At 37.9% G+C, this 15,935-nt stretch overlaps 1 protein-coding gene and 1 long non-coding RNA gene across 6 annotated transcripts in view; both read left to right on the top strand.

The window, feature by feature from the left end:
* LOC309615376 overlaps positions 1-15,935 on the top strand; it is a 515,886-nt gene that overhangs the window by 40,307 nt on the left and 459,644 nt on the right. The gene's annotated exons all lie outside the window — the stretch shown is intronic.
* Positions 1-15,935, top strand: part of CRH (corticotropin releasing hormone) — a 435,535-nt gene that overhangs the window by 7,872 nt on the left and 411,728 nt on the right. For 2 of the 5 annotated variants that reach the window (XR_014236765.1, XM_082364867.1), the window contains exon 2: positions 1,040-1,096. The exons of 1 other annotated variant lie outside the window; for it this stretch is intronic. The gene's annotated coding sequence lies outside the window, so the exon portion shown is untranslated. Of the gene's footprint in view, positions 1-1,039; positions 10,588-15,935 lie in introns of all 5 variants that reach the window. 2 more of the 5 variants (XR_014236764.1, XR_014236766.1) reach the window with 2 other exon arrangements.

The following is a 15,935-nucleotide window of genomic DNA, read 5'->3' on the forward strand; positions in this document are numbered from 1 at the left end:
TTTGCCAAAATCTTGATCACCTGTGAGTTGAGCAAGCGCCGCTGGCTGATGGTTTTCATTCATAAGACTTCATCACCAAATCCCAAGGGAATGAAATTGGCTTTAGATTTAGAGTTCAATATAAAAATGAAAGAGTGATATACAAAGGAAAGCCGAAGGTCCAGAATTTTACAGATATTTGTATTTAGAGTCCAGTAACAGAAAAATTTAGATCCATTTATTAAACGATCATTTTCTATTCTGTTTTAACTTACAAAAGTAAAATGGCAATGAGTAAGAAATCTTTTTTGTGTTTTTCTTAAGTCGATAAAATCTGAGCAGTTTTTATAAATGACTTGAAAGTAGATTTACTCCCAATTAGGCAACCGAGTCCTGAATGCCATTCCCCTAAAGAAAGCAACTGCATCACCACACGGCCTTCGATTTGTCTTCGCAGTTATAGACCATGTGTGAACATACACCGATCCGCCAATCAAAATGTTCTTCTAAATTTCCCACATGAGCAATATCAGGAATGAGTAGGGGGCTTCCCTGGTGGCGCAGTGGTTGAGAATCTGCCTGCCAAGTCAGGGGACACAGGTTCGAGCCCTGGTCCAGGAAGATCCCACACGCCGCGGAGCAGCTAAGCCTGTGCGCCACAACTACTGAGCCTGCACGCTACTGAAGCCCGCACGCCTAGAGTCCGTGCTCTGTAACAAGAGAAGCCACGTCAATGAGAAGCCCGCGCACCGCAATGTACGGTAGCCCCCGCTCGCCCCAACAAGAGAAAGCCGCGCACATCAACGAAGACCCAACGCAGCCATAAATAAATAAATAAATAAATAAATTTATTTTTTTAAAAAAGAATGCGCAGGGAAGTTATCCCTATGCCAAATAAACATTAATTCTTAGCCCTCTTAACCAAAAATTGTTTCTAAACATTATTAACCCGTTATTTTTTAGAACATGTCTGTGAAAAATGAAAACAACAGGTGGAAAACCTAAGAAGTGTGACCGTATATGTGGTAAATTCTGTAGCGTACACTTTTCTCTTTTCTAGGTCTTTTTACTTGCCAAAGGAAGACGACGAAGGAAACGATCTCTGAGTGGCAAGTAGGTGTGCGACTGCATCCCTCTCAGCACCCCAGGGGTGCACTGCAGTCTAAGCCAGCTCGCTGGGCATTTGCTAACCCAGAAGATCCAGTTGCTTGTGGTGTGTGGACTCTCCCCTGAGGCCGAAGTAGGAGTTATAATTTAGAATGTATAAATAATGTTCCTGGCATTTTCCAGTATTTATTTCAGTTGCCTCATTATACAAGACAGTGTGAATTTCAGCTGGGGAGGAAGCTGCCTTCTTATGGTGGTTCCTAGATTCCCTTCTCTGGAAAGCCTGTGGATTTCAAAGGAATCCATGGTTTAGGTCTCAGCCTTCAGTTTATTCATCTGGAAAATGAAGGATTTTGACTAGGTGGCCTTTCCGATTCATCTCTATGATCCTTTTCTTTTGTTAAAAAATTATGCTCTTCAGATACTCCAATACTACTTTCTTATAAAGTGCTTTCTCTCCTGGTTTTTGATTAAAGTTTTTGACTGATGTATCCATTTACAAACCTCCCCCTCTTCCTGAGTCATTTATCTCATTTCCTAGGCTGGTTGTATGACTCCACATAGTGAAACAGCTTCCTGTGTGCACAAGGAGACTGTGACTACAGATGTGCTAATCAGGTTTTAATAACGTGGAGGTTGATTATTGTGCTTTGTAGGTTATTCATGATGCTTTTCCTTCTTCTTTTTTTCTTGCTTACCGTTAAACTTCTTTGAGAATTGGAAGAAAGGGTAGAGAATGAGCAGAGTATAGATTATTTTACTATTTGCTAGTTGTTCTGGAAAAATTTCTTGTAGGTAGGAAGATAGAAGCTATATTTTAAAATATTTATAAAATATTTATATTTATAAAGTCATGTCTGGGAATGAAAGATTATGGTGGATTGGCTTTATTTGTATCTTGTCTGGCCTGAGACCTAGAACTGATGATGTTCTTTGATTATTATAATTAGAGAAAAGTTTTAAAGAAAGCTTCAAAGTTAACTCCCTCAAATAATAAAATTGGGGCAATTTTGTGTTTCATAGTTTGGTGTTGCTTCAGAGAAAGCTAGTCAGAGAATTTCAGTACAAGGAAGGTAAAGTACAGGCATACCTCGGAGAGACTGCGGATTTGGTTCTAGACCACTGCAATAAAGTGAATACTGCAATAAATCAAGTCACATGAATTTTTTGGCTTCCCAATGCATATAAAAGTTATGTTTAGACAATACTTTAGTCTATTAAGTGTGCAATAGCATTATGTCTAAAAAAACAGTGTGCATACCTTAATTAAAAACACTTTCTTGCTAAAAAATGCTAGCCATCATCTGATAACTCAGGTTTGCCACAAACTTTTCAATTGGTAAAAAACAGAATCTGCAAAGCACGATAGAGCAAAGCACAATAAAACAAGGTATTCCTATAGAATAAAATATAATAACATTGCTGGCATGTTTAGTAATTATCATTCTGAGAATGAGTCTTGGTGATTTCTGGCCTGATTACCTGGGGACAGATTCCCCAAGGGATCATCATCTCATCTGAAAAATGGGCTAACATTATTTCTCAGTTTTAGAGTTCTATGAGTGGGAGATAAGTTATTCAAACACGCGTTTGTAAAGAACTCTTAAGAAGATCTTCTTTTTTCCCCATCAGATTCTCTAAGACCTCTGTGACTCTCTACCCCTCCCCTACAAGGTTGAGAACTAGTGTACTGTAGAAGAGGGAGATAATGAAGGGAGCAACTGGTGAAGATTTTATGGAAGAATAACTTGGCCTTTGAGCCTGCATAGAATTTGAATAGATGGGAGGAGGAAGAGGGTCATTCCAGTAGATGGTAGCGACGTGAATAAAGACATGTAGCCAGTATTTATGGAGCAAGTACAATGTATCAGGAAATGATTATTTTTATAAATCTTCACAGTGGGCCTAGGAGGTAGATATTACCAGTATCCTCATTTTACAGATGAGAAGACTGAAGATCATAAGGGTTAAGTGAATTGCCCAAAGTCATGCAGTTAGTACATGGTAGAACCAGGATCTGCATCTTTGCAGTCTAATTCCAACCCAGCTACGTAAGCACTACCCCATAGAGCTTCCTCTCTCTGGTCCATTAGCAGTTTGCTTGTCTAGGATAGATGATTTGTGTTTTAAGAAATAAGCTAGGTAAGAAGTAAGCTAATAAGCTTGGGTAGATAAGTAGAGCAGTACCAAATGTGGAGCACTTTTAGGATCAAGAGGAAGAATTTGGATTATTTTTCAGTTTTTTAAAAATTGAGATATAGTTAATGTACAATATTATATAAGTTACAAGTATACAGCATAGTGATTCACAATTTGTAAAGGTTATACTCCAGTTACGGTTATTCTAAAATATTGGCCATCTTCCCTGTGTTGTACCATATATCCTTGTAGCTTATTTATTTTATACATAATAGTTTGCACCTCTAAATTCCATACCCCTATCTTGTCCCTCCCGTGGTCCCTCTCCCTACTAGTTTGTTCTCTATGTGTGTGAGTCTGTTTCCTTTTTGTTATATCCACTAGTTTGTTTTATTTTTTAGATTCCACGTGTGAGTGATATCACACATTATTTGTCTTTGTCTGACTTTTTTCACTAAGCATAATACCCTCCAAGTCTATCCATGTTGTTGCAAATAGCAACATTTCATTCTTTTTGTGGCTAAGTAATATTCCATTGTGTGTGTGTGTGTGTGTATATTACATCTTCTTTGTACATTCATCTGTTGATGGACACTTAGCTTGCTTCCATATCTTGACAATGGTAAATAATGCTGCTCTGAACATTGGAGTGCATGTATTTTTTCAAATTAGTGTTTTCATTTTTTTCGGAGATTTTATCAGGAGTGGAATTGCTGGGTCATATGGTAGTTCTATTTTAGTTTTTTGAGAAACCACCATATTGTTTTCCACAGTGACTGCATCAATTTACATTCCCACGAACAGTGTACAAGAGTTCCCTTTTCTCCACATCCTCACCAACATTGTTATTTGTGGTCTTTTTGATGATAGCCATTCTGACAGGTGTGATGTGACATCTCACTGAGGTTTTAATTTGCATTTCTTTGATGATTAACAGTGTTGAGTATCTTTTCATGTGCCTGTTGGCCATCTGTATGTTTTCTTTGGAAAAATGTCTATTCAGGTCTTCTGCCCATTTTTTAATTGGGTTGGGTTTTTTTTTTCTTTTCTCTGATGTTGGGTTGTATGAGCTGTTTATATATATATATATATGTATATATAATTGTTTTAACATCTTTATTGGAGTATAATTGCTTTACAATGGTGTGTTAGTTTCTGCTTTATAACAAAGTGAATCAGCTGTATGTATACATATATACCCATATCTCCTCCCTCTTGCGTCTCCCTCCCACCCTCCCTATCCCACCCCTCTAGGTGGTCACAAAGCACCGAGCTGATCTCCCTGTGCTATGCGGCTGCTTCCCACTAGCTATCTGTTTTACATTTGGTAGTGTATATATGTCCATGCCACTCTCTCACTTCATCCCAGCTTACCTTTACCCCTCCCCGTGTCCTCAAGTCCATTCTCTACGTGTGTGTCTTTATTCCTGTCCTGCCCCTAGGTTCTTCAGAACCATTTTTTTTTTTTTTTTAGATTCCATATATATGTGTTAGCATACGGTATTTGTTTTTCTCTTTCTGACTTACTTTACTCTGTATGACAGACTCTAGGTCTATCCACCTCACTACAAATAACTCAATTCCATTTCTTTTTATGGCTGAGTAATATTCCTTAGTATATATATGTGCCACATCTTCTTTATCCATTCATCTGTCAGTGGACACTTAGGTTGCTTCCATGTCCTGGCTATTGAAAATAGAGCTGCAATGAACATTGTGGTATATGACTCTTTTTGAATTATGGTTTTCTCAGGGTATATGCCCAGTAGCGGGATTGCTGGGTCATATGGTAGTTCTATTTTTAGTTTTTTAAGGAACCTCCATACTGTTCTCCATAGTGGCTGTGTCAGTTTACATTCCAACCAACAGCGCAAGAGAGTTCCCTTTTCTCCACACCCTCTCCAGCATTTATTGTTTGTAGATTTTTTTGATGATGGCCATTCTGACAGGTGTGAAGTGATACCTCATTGTAGTTTTGATTTGCGTTTCTCTAATGATTAGTGATGTTGAGCATCCTTTCATGTGTTTGTTGGCAATCTGTATATCCTCTTTGGAGAAATGTCCATTTAGGTATTCTGCCCATTTTTGGACTGGGCTGTTTGTTTTTTTAGTATTGAGCTGCATGAGCTGCTTGTAAATTTTGGAGATTAATCCTTTGTCAGTTGCTTCGTTTGCAAATATTTTCTCCCACGTTTATATATTTTGGATATTAACCCCTTATTCAGTCATATCATTAGCAAATATTTTCTCCGATTCAGTGGGTTGTCTATTTGTTTTGTCAATGATTTCCTTTGCAGTGCAAAAGCTTTTAAGTCTAATTAGGTTCCATTTGTTTATTTTTCATTTCATTTCCTTTGCTTTAGGAGACAGATCCAAAAAATATTGCTACAGTTTATGTCAAAGAGTGTTCTGCCTATGTTTTCTTCTGTGAATTTCATGGTTTCCAGTCTTACATTTAGGTCTTTAATCCATTTTGAGTTTATTTTTGTATATGGTGTAAGAAACTGTTCTAATTTCATTCTTTTGCATGTAACTGTCCAGTTTTCCCAGCACCACTTATTGAAGAGACTGCCTTTTCTCCATTGTATATTCTTGCCTCCTTTGTCATAGATTAATTGACCATAAGTGTGTGGGTTTATTTTGGGGCTCTCTCTTCTGTTCCATTGATCTTTGTGTCTGTTTTTGTGCCAGTACCATACTTTTTTGATTATAGGAAGAATTTGGATTTGATGCCAGAGGTAATACGGAGCCATGGAGGATTTTAGACCAGTGAAGACATAACCAAAATAGAATTTCTTAATTATATTTTTAAATCTTCCATGTTCTTACTGATATTCTGTCTTCTTGACCTATCAGTTAGTGAGGTGTGTGTTGAAATCTTCTATCTTGATTATAGATTTATCAATGTGTAATTCTACCAAATTTCCATTCTATGTTTTGATGTTATGTTATAAAAGAGCATGGACATTTAGCATTACTAAATTCTCCTGATGAATTTTTTTTATCCTTTTATCACAACATAGTGACCATCTTTATCCTGAATAATGCTTTCAACAGTACTATAGCTCTATTACCATTTTTGGTTAGTATTTGTCTGATTTATCTTTTTCCATTTTTTATTTCCAAACTCCATATGTCTTTTTGCCTTAGATATGTTCCTTGTAAACAGTATATAGCTGGATTTTGTTGGTGGTTTGTTTTTTTACATCAAATCTGACAGTCTGTGACTTTTCATCAGTACATTTAGACTAATATATTGTGAGTACTGCTATATTGTATTTATTATCTTATTTTATGCTTTCTATTTACATGGTATTTTCTATACCTATTTTTCTCTGCTCCTGTATTGATTGATTAGCTTGATTTAGTTTTCTTTCCTTTTTTTAAAAATTAAGACATAGTTAACATGTTATATTAGTTTTAGGTGTATAACATAATGATCCAGTAGTTGTGTATATCATGAAATGATCACCACAATAAATCTAGTTAACATTTGCCACCACACATACAGTTTTTTTCCTTCTAATAAGAACTTTCAAGATACCCTCTCTTAGCAACTTTCAAATATACAATACGGTATTAACTATAGTCACCATGCTGTACATTACACCTGTTGGACTTATTTATTTTATAAGTAGAAGTTTATACTTTTGACCACCCTCACCCATTTTACCCACCCTCCGCACTCCCCACCTGTGGCAGCTACCTGTCTGTTCTCTGTGTCTGTGAGTTTTGGGGTTTTTTGTTATTTTTTTTTTTTTTTTTAAGATTCCACATATAAGTGAGGTCATATGGTATTTGTCTTCCTATGTCTGACTTATTTTACTTAGCAGTGCCTTCAAGCTCCATCCATGTTGTTCCACATGGCAAAATTTCATTCTTTTTGTGGCTGAATAATATTCCATTGTATATATATATATACACCACATTTTAAAAGTCAATTTATCCATTGATGGACACTAGGTTGTTTTCTTATCGTGGCTAATGTAAATAATGCTGCAGTGAACATGAGGGTACAAATAATCTTTTCAAGTTAGGGTTTCGTTTCCTTTGGATAAATACCCGTAAGTGGAATTGCTGGGTCATACGGTAGTTCTATTTTTAGTTTTTTGAGGAAACTTCATACTGTCTTCCATAGTGGCCGTGACAATTTACATTCCCACGAATAGTGCACAAGGGTTCCCTTTTCTCCACATCCTCACTGACACTTGTTATTTTTTGTCTTTTTGATAATAGATATTCTAACAGGTGTGAAGTGATATCTCATTGTGGTTGTGATTTGCATTTCCCTGAGGACTGTAGATATCTTATTCCTAGTTTTCAGAGGAATCCTTCTATAACGTTTTATAATAAGAATGATGCCCTGTATAGGGTAATTAACTCTATACTCAACTCCTGATTTGCAGATATCTTTTCTAATGAGTTAGTGTTGAATATTATCAAAACTTTTCTGTATCAATTAAAATTATCATAAAGGTTTTTCCCTTTTAATATGTTAATATGGTAAATTATGTTTATATATTTCACAAATTTCACATTCTGGGATAAACCTGCTTGATCACGATGTGTTATCTTTTTCTGTACTGCTAGATTTGGTTTGCTAACATTTTGTTTACATTTTTGCCTCTGTTCATGGGTGAGGTGGGCCTGTTACTTTTCCTCTTTGTACTATCCTTGTCTGGTTTAGATATCAATGCTACAGTAACATTACTGGCTAAACTGGGGAGTATTCCTCTTTTTCTCATCTCTGGTAGTGTTTGTATAAGATTGGAACACCTGATTACTTGAAAGTTTTGTAGAATTCACGTATAAAATCATGTAGGTTTAGTATTTTCTTTGTGAGTAGATTTTAAAGTTCTGATTTCATTTTATGAGATGGAGTCATTTGACTTCTCAAAACAGTTTTGGTAAGATACATATTTCTAGAAATTTGTCTATTTCTTCTAATTTTTCAGATTTATTGGCATAAAATTTTCATAATAGTCTCTCAGAAAATTCTCCTCTTTATCGGAAGTTATGCCTATCACTTCACTCCTAATATTATTTTGTCTATTCTCTTTTTTTTCTTGATCTATCTTACCAGAGGATTTTCTATTTAATTAGTTTTTGCAGAGATCTAGTTTTTAACTTGATACTCTCCATTGTATCTTTATTTTCCATCTTATTAACTTCTGCTTTTTTATTCATCTTCCTTCAACTTAGATATTGTTATTCTTTAAAAAAAACTTCTGTAGTTCAACTTAAGTTCCTAATTTTCAGACTTTGTTTTTTATATGTAAGTATTTAAAGCTGTACGTTTCCCTTCAAGTAATACTTTCACCACTTCTCACAAAACTTATGGTACTTTGATTTTCACTCAGTTCTCTGTATTTTCCTGGAATAAATATTTTTTAAAGCTTTTTTTAAAAAATTAAATTATTTTATTTTATTTATTTTTGGCTGTGTTGGGTCTTTGTTGCTGTGCACGAGCTTTCTCTAGTTGCGGCGAGCGGGGGCTACTCTTCATTGTGGTGTGCAGGCTTCTCATTGCAGTGGCTTTTCTTGTTGCGGAGCATGGGCTCTAGGCATGCAGGCTTTGGTGGTTGTGGCTCGCAGTCTCAGTAGTTGTGGCTCACAGGCTCAGTAGTTGTGGCTCGCGGGCTTAGTTGCTCTGCAGCATGTGGGATCTTCCCAGACCAGGGCTTGAACCCATGTCCCCTGCATTGGCAGGCAGATTCTTAACCACTGCACCACCAGGGAAGCCCTATAGCTGGACTTTAAAAAAGTCTCTTTTAACTGGCATGCTTAATTCATTAACATTCAATGGAATTTAGAATATATTTGGGTTTGTTTTAACTGTCTTCAGGTTTTTGGGGTTTTCTGGTCCTTTTTTTTTCCTCTCTCTTTCTCTGAATAGTTTGTTTTTATTCTTTAATTCTTTTTTTTTCTAATTGTTTAGAAGTTAGACACTATTTTCTTTCTTTTCAAGTTTGAATCTGGATTTTTTCCATTTATATTTAACTTCATGAAGTCTAAGGTTAATCAGTATCTTAACACTCCCTGCCAAATAATAGAAGGTTGTGAACTTTGATCATCCTCCATCAAATTATTTACTATTCTTGGCCAGTATTTTGGTTGTATCTTTTTAAAACTTCTAAATTAGACATTATTTTAGTTATAGATAATATGTTTAAATTTACCAATTTGTTTAGATGTTTACAAATATCTCTGCTCTTTTTTCCTTCTTGTCTGTTAAAATTCTTTTAGGGTCATTTTCTGTCTTCCTGCAGTATATTCTTGTAAGATTCGTTCATTAAGTTTTCCTGATAGCAAACTCTTACAGTTTTTGTTTATCTGAAAATGTCCTAATTAATGAAAGATAGTTTAGTTGAATATGCAGGTCTAGATTGATAGTCACCTACTCTCAGTACTTTGAAGATATTATTCACCCTTTTGGTTTCCATTCCTGCTCTTGAGAAGTGGGCTGTCTTTCGTATTACATAAACATAATACCTCCATGTATTTTGATATAACTATATATTTTACTAGATTTATGGAACACCACTGTTTCTTATATTTTATCATAATTTCCTCAGAAAAAGTGCATAGGTGGTATACTGGAATACCACCTATGGTATTCCATATGGTATGGTGGTATACTGGTATTCGGAATGAATTTTTGGCCAACCCTATAACTTCCGAGTTCTTTTATGTTTGAAAATGCTCTTCTTTGACCTCTTTTGTGGTTTGTTCACTGCTGGGCCCACTCTCCGCTCCTTTAAAAATATTCATGTCAAGACATACTACGCCAGAGCCATGATAGCAAGTAATTCACAGGTTTGTTACTCACTCAGGTGTAGGCAAAGTGAGGGAAGTCTCAGAGGGAGGGGACTCACCAATGAGAGGACTCTCCAGCTTCCATATAGATGATGTTCTGGACAGGCATAGAATTCTTGGAGCACAATTCTTTTCTTTCAAAATGACTAAGTAGTAACTCATGATGAAGCATATTTCTTCCCTTTAAATAAATCTACCCAAGAGTTGTCATTACATTTTTTTTTATAACAGCCCTTTTTTTTTTTTTTAATTTTTATTTATTTAATTATTTATTTTTTGGGCTGTGCTGGGTCTTCGTTTCTGTGCGAGGGCTTCCTCTAGTTGCGGCAAGTGGGGGCCACTCTTCATCACGGTGCGTGGGCCTCTCACTGTCGCAGCCTCTCTTGTTGCGGAGCACAGGCTCCAGACGCGCAGGCTCAGCAATTGTGGCTCACAGGCCTAGTTGCTCTGCGGCATGTGGGATCTTCCCAGACCAGGGCTCGAACCCGTGTCCCCTGCATTAGCAGGCAGATTCTCAACCACTGCGCCACCAGGGAAGCCCCTGTCGTTACATTTTTTTTTTTTTTTGGTTACATTTTAATTAAAGTTCTCCTTAGGTTTTCTCCCCCGTTAAATCTGCCTCAATAGGAGCCACCCGTTCAGATATGGTCTGTAAACGCTTTGCCTGCTCATGTCAGCTGGTGGGGTTGGATCCCATATGGAGCAGGATTTGGGGTCTCTTTGAGCAGCATGATTCTCAATTCTGGGGAGGTTCAGGGTCTCTAGCTCTGGTTCCCCTTCAGGCAATCTTAGCACTGTACCAGGCTTGGCTGGAGAAGCCAGTTTTCTCTGCAGTGGCTGAGTCCGCCTGGAGTTGTAAACAACATTCCAGAGGTATGCATCCTCCACTGGCTGCTTGGCTCAATTTTCTTGGGAACCAGATGTCTCAGATGGGTGTGGGATTGCCTCTGTCTGTAACAGTGGGCCACCCACCATACACATACACACATCCACACACCTCTTTCTCCATTAGCTGTTTATTTTGCTTATTAAATGATATGGAATGAAGTATGACTCATGGACATATTCATAATCCAGCCCAAATCTACCTTCCTGGTCCCCTTGCCTGCTGCTTCTCCACACACAAAGTGCTTCGTAAGTGCTGAATTATTCTTCTGTTTCCTGAACACATGATATACGTTCTCATTTCCAGATCTTCTAGCAGAAAGTGGGAGAAATAAGAATCAGAGTATTAGAAACATAGACCCAGGCTGACATCACTCCAGAATCTGTCTGCCAACTGCATTTTTAAAATGAATAAGGAAACTGAATCTGGTTCAGGGTCATATAGCTTGTTTTAGTCAATATTAGGATATGGTGGGGTATGACGCTTGACAGGAAGCAGTGAGACGGAGAGAAGAGTGTTGACAGGGAAGCCCTGCCAGCGACATACAGGAGGAGAGGCCAGGTTCTTCCGAGAGTTGTGTGTTCATTTGTTCATTTAGCGCATCTCAGTCTGAACTTCACCAGATGAATTAGGAGGTAACAAAATAGAAATGGGTGAGGAACATTTTAAATAGAGAGCAGCTTCATCAAAGATCAGAAATGTGAAAGTGCATGATGTGTTTAGGAAAACAGAACAGTTCAGAGTTGCTGAGACATTTGGAGGGCTAGCAGGAAATGAGGCTGTGGCGATCAGGTGGGCCAGATTGTGGAGGGCTTTGCATATCACACTTTGTTCTGTATTCAACCAACATTTACTGAAGACCTCCTATGTGCCAGGAACCGTGCCAGCACTGGGGATAGATGAGTGAGAGAGACAGTGTTCCTACTCTCCAGGAGCTACAGACATTAAGGAGCTGATGGAATGGAGTGATTTAAGCCTGTAGATTGATGGAAAGTTCAGTCTAGTGGCAGTCAAGGGCACAGGGACTGGAAACAAGGATTCCAAATAGGTAGGAAACTGCCTTAGTTCAAGGGAGAAAATGATGCAAGCCTGGACTTTGGAGAGTGATGGCAGCTGGTAGAGCAGAGGTAATAGAGAGGCATGCACGGGCCAGGGAAAAGGTCAAGGAGGCAGGACCTGGAGAGGGAAGAATGCCAGTAGCCTCTAGCTGCATCCATCCTTGTCTGGTCTAAAAATGCTGATGATGTTTCTACGTCTCGGCTCTTATTTCTGCCTCTTATGGGTTCTTGGCGAGAGAGAGTCTAACCGCCCATCTTGCTCCCCATGGCTTGAAGCATTGCGTCTGTATTTCCAGTAAACACAGGATGTTGTTAGCCAGGTTCGAGTTCACAGTCCACTAGTTCATCATAATTGACTTACTGGAAATGCTCCTGTGGAGGAATTCAGTTATTTTCTTAGTTTTTACTAGAGCAGTTGGAGATCCCTTTGAGGAAATTCTGTGAATTATCTTACAGATATGTGAATTATCTTATATAACTGTTATAAAAAGAATTGCTAAATGAGGCAATTTAGCAATTGTGAATTATCTTATATAATTGTTATAAAAAGAATTGCTAAATGAGGAAATATTGTATAATTCTATGTATAAATATATATAGTTTGAAATATTTAGGGACTATTAGTTTTTGTTGTCTTCATCATCTTTTAATAGCTATAAAATAAAGGGGACATGGCAATTGCCATTTTAACAAAGTATGTTTTACCAAATATCCTTTCCCTTTTCTTTCCCTCCTCTTGGCATCTTGTTGAAATCTGTTTTCTCATAATATGCAACAAAAGGATTTATTCCCTTGGCAACATATTTAATAACACGATTTAGCAGACACTATTGATACCTTGCAAATCGTAATTTCTTCTAAGCAAATAAGTGTTGAGAACATTTTGTTACATTATATTTTTCTCCCTGTTTATGACTCCCAGGTTAGCCATATACATAAACTGCACACTGCAGCTCTTCTACCAAGCCTCCAGGACAGCTTCTCGTGTGCGCAGCAGGCTTGGAAATGGACATATGATAGGATACTTTATTTTTCTCCTTTTCTGGTTTGCATCGATTATGAATCAACAGACACTTGGTGACTGCCTAATGCAACAGAACAAAAAGACAACAGGTTGCCTGCATTATAGGGACTGTTACTCTAATTGAAAGGACAAAATGCCACCATGGGAAGGCATATAAAAAGTGTGGCAGGGTTTCCCAGACACTGTAATGTACCCCTGGCACATGTATTTGCTCCCTTCCCATCATACTCCATACTGGTCCCAATATTTTTCATGACCACCTGCTTCCTACTTACGTGTAGAAAAAGAATGGAAATCATCTACCTCACAATTTTGGGAATAAGATCCAATGCCTCCCAGGAGGAAACAAGATCTGAATGAAGTACCATCTAAATAAAGTGGAAGATAAAAGTTTGAAAGGGTAGCTTCATATTTATGTAGTCCTTGTTGACTGGTTTAGTAGTAACCAGTGGAAAATAAAAAAATGATATAACTTACAAACTTGCTGCCTGCCAAGAGTCATCAGCTCATGAGTTTAATTAGGAAAAGTGAATGTTTCCTTATTTGATGCTACCGCTCCTTCCTGTTTACATTCAGAGAAGAGGAGTGACTTCCCCAGGGAACCTGTCCTCCAACTACTGTCTTTGACTGGGGCCTCCCCTGTGCTCTCCTCCCACCAGCACCAGAGTCCAGGCCAGAGCGGGTGCTTAGGACGGTGCCAATGAGTCATCAGAGTTGGCACTTTCTGACTCTGCATCATTTGCCTTTCCCACTGCTGGGTCCTGTCCTCTTTGGGTTACAAGTGTCAGGTCTGAGCCCATTTCAGAGATGTTATAGGCCAGCGACCTCAGTCTCAGGCTCTCTCATAAGCACATAACTGTGGTTCCTTATGATCTCTAATTCCTGTTCTGGATTCTCAGTCTCCGTGCACTATTGCTGAATTCAGGTGCACCTGTCAATCCAACTTAATAGTGTTTTGTACCAAAGAATTATAAAAATATAATATGATACCATTTTAGAATTGAGACAAATGAAAGTGACAACTATAATTTAAAGCAAACCTTTTGTCAAGCAGAGCCGAAGTCAGAAATGCATAGAATTTTGGAAAATAAAACCTAGAGAAACCACAAATTTGGGTTTTATGATTTAAAAATGACCTAAGTACTTTCTAAAGATTCTCTAATATCAGATTCACGGTAGCATAATGAGTCAAGTGGCTTTTTCTTTTTCTTTTTTGATATAGGAGATTGAAAGTGTAGCTCCAGGATCTCGAACCTATAAGAACAATTGATCTAGGTAGGAATGGTAACTCCAGTACCCAAAAGGGTCAGGCAGGAAATGTACATGAGTGAAGCCCATAGCTGCCACACATTCTGACAAACTATCTGAAGAGATCTTTGGATTTATGGCTTCCCTGGTCCAGACATTTCTAATATCTTACTTAATTACTATAGGTTAATCTGGGCCTAAAATAATTACTCAAGAAACCTGTTAAGTGTGTTTGCACAATCTCCTGGAACTTGCATTAACCTGAAAGGTACCTGGCTAATCCTTTCAAGTGTCTGCTGTGTTTGTTTCTCTGAGTAACCAATTACTTTGTAAGGACTTTCCAGTTCATCAGACTATAGCATAGTCGCATATGCTCTTAAACTTCAACAGCAAGCGAAAAATAGTAAAGGAAAAAAATTGAGATTACAGACAACTGAAAAACTATGATGGGAATACAGGATTCTAAATGTTGACACCAGAGAATCAGGCATGGCTGAGAAACAGCAACATCTGTCCTGAAGCATCATGCTTATTTGGACCAAAGTTGTTATAACTCATAGCAAGAGAGATACATGGCAAAGGTGGATGATGAAGGTTGCTATGGAGATGATGCAGGAAATGATTCAGAATATTGCCCAGAAATTTATTTTATTGAATATTGATAAATCCCATGCAACATGTGTCAGGCTATTATACAATGAATTGGATATCAGGGATTCCTAGTGACTGTCCTTAGGCTATGCCCATCATGTGTAACCCACATGTGAAAGCGGAAATTTCCAAATGACACTCCATGCCACAGAGTTACACACAGAGTGAGTGGTTTTCAGATTTGAGTGTGCATGTGAATCACTAAGTGTGCTAATTACAAAAGTCAGCTTTATTCTGATTCAGGGGATCTGCAGACCATATTTTGAGACACGATGCTTTAAAAATGAAGGAATGGAAAGCATTACAGAGGTTTTGACTTGTTTTCTTGATAACTGGTCTTGTTCACACTCTTTGGAAGCCATTCCTTCAGCTACAAAATGTTAGAACTCCTTGAAGAAAAAAAAAACATGTTTTATCATTGTCCAGAGCCGTTTTTTCATATATTTATGATGACTCCAAAGTTTATCCTCCTAACCCAGAACTTTTTTGAACTCCAAGTGTGTATATCCAGCTGTCTGCTGGACACCTGTACTTGAATGTATAGTATACTTCTCCCACCTCACACAGCAACTAAAATGCTCCCTCTGAGCCTCGTTCACCTACAGCTTTTCCTATTTCAGTTAATGGCAACACCATTCTTCCAGTTACCCAGGCCAAAAACTTGGAGTCATCCAAGAAGTCATTTTCTTTTTTCCATATCCCATATCCAATTGGCTCACAAATCCCGCCCCCTACCTTCAAAGTATATGAAGAATCTGGTCATTTTCCCTACCCCTTGCTACATCCTGGTCCAAGGGTTTAACCATTTCTTCCCTGAATAACTGCAGATCTCCTTACTGGTCTCCTTGCTTTCATTCTTGTTCCCTTATAATCTGTTCTCAACACAGCACTCAGAGTGTTCTTCTAAAATAAAAACCATGTCCTGTCCTTCTTTCCTGAGCCCCATGTCACTCAGAATAAGAGCCAGAAAACTGAGTTTGACCTGCAGGGCTCGAGATCTCCCTGACCTTTTCTTACACCTCCCTTC

This window comes from Balaenoptera borealis (genome assembly GCF_965194805.1).
Source record: "Balaenoptera borealis genome assembly, chromosome: 17".
NCBI classification, from domain to species: Eukaryota; Metazoa; Chordata; class Mammalia; order Artiodactyla; family Balaenopteridae; genus Balaenoptera; species Balaenoptera borealis.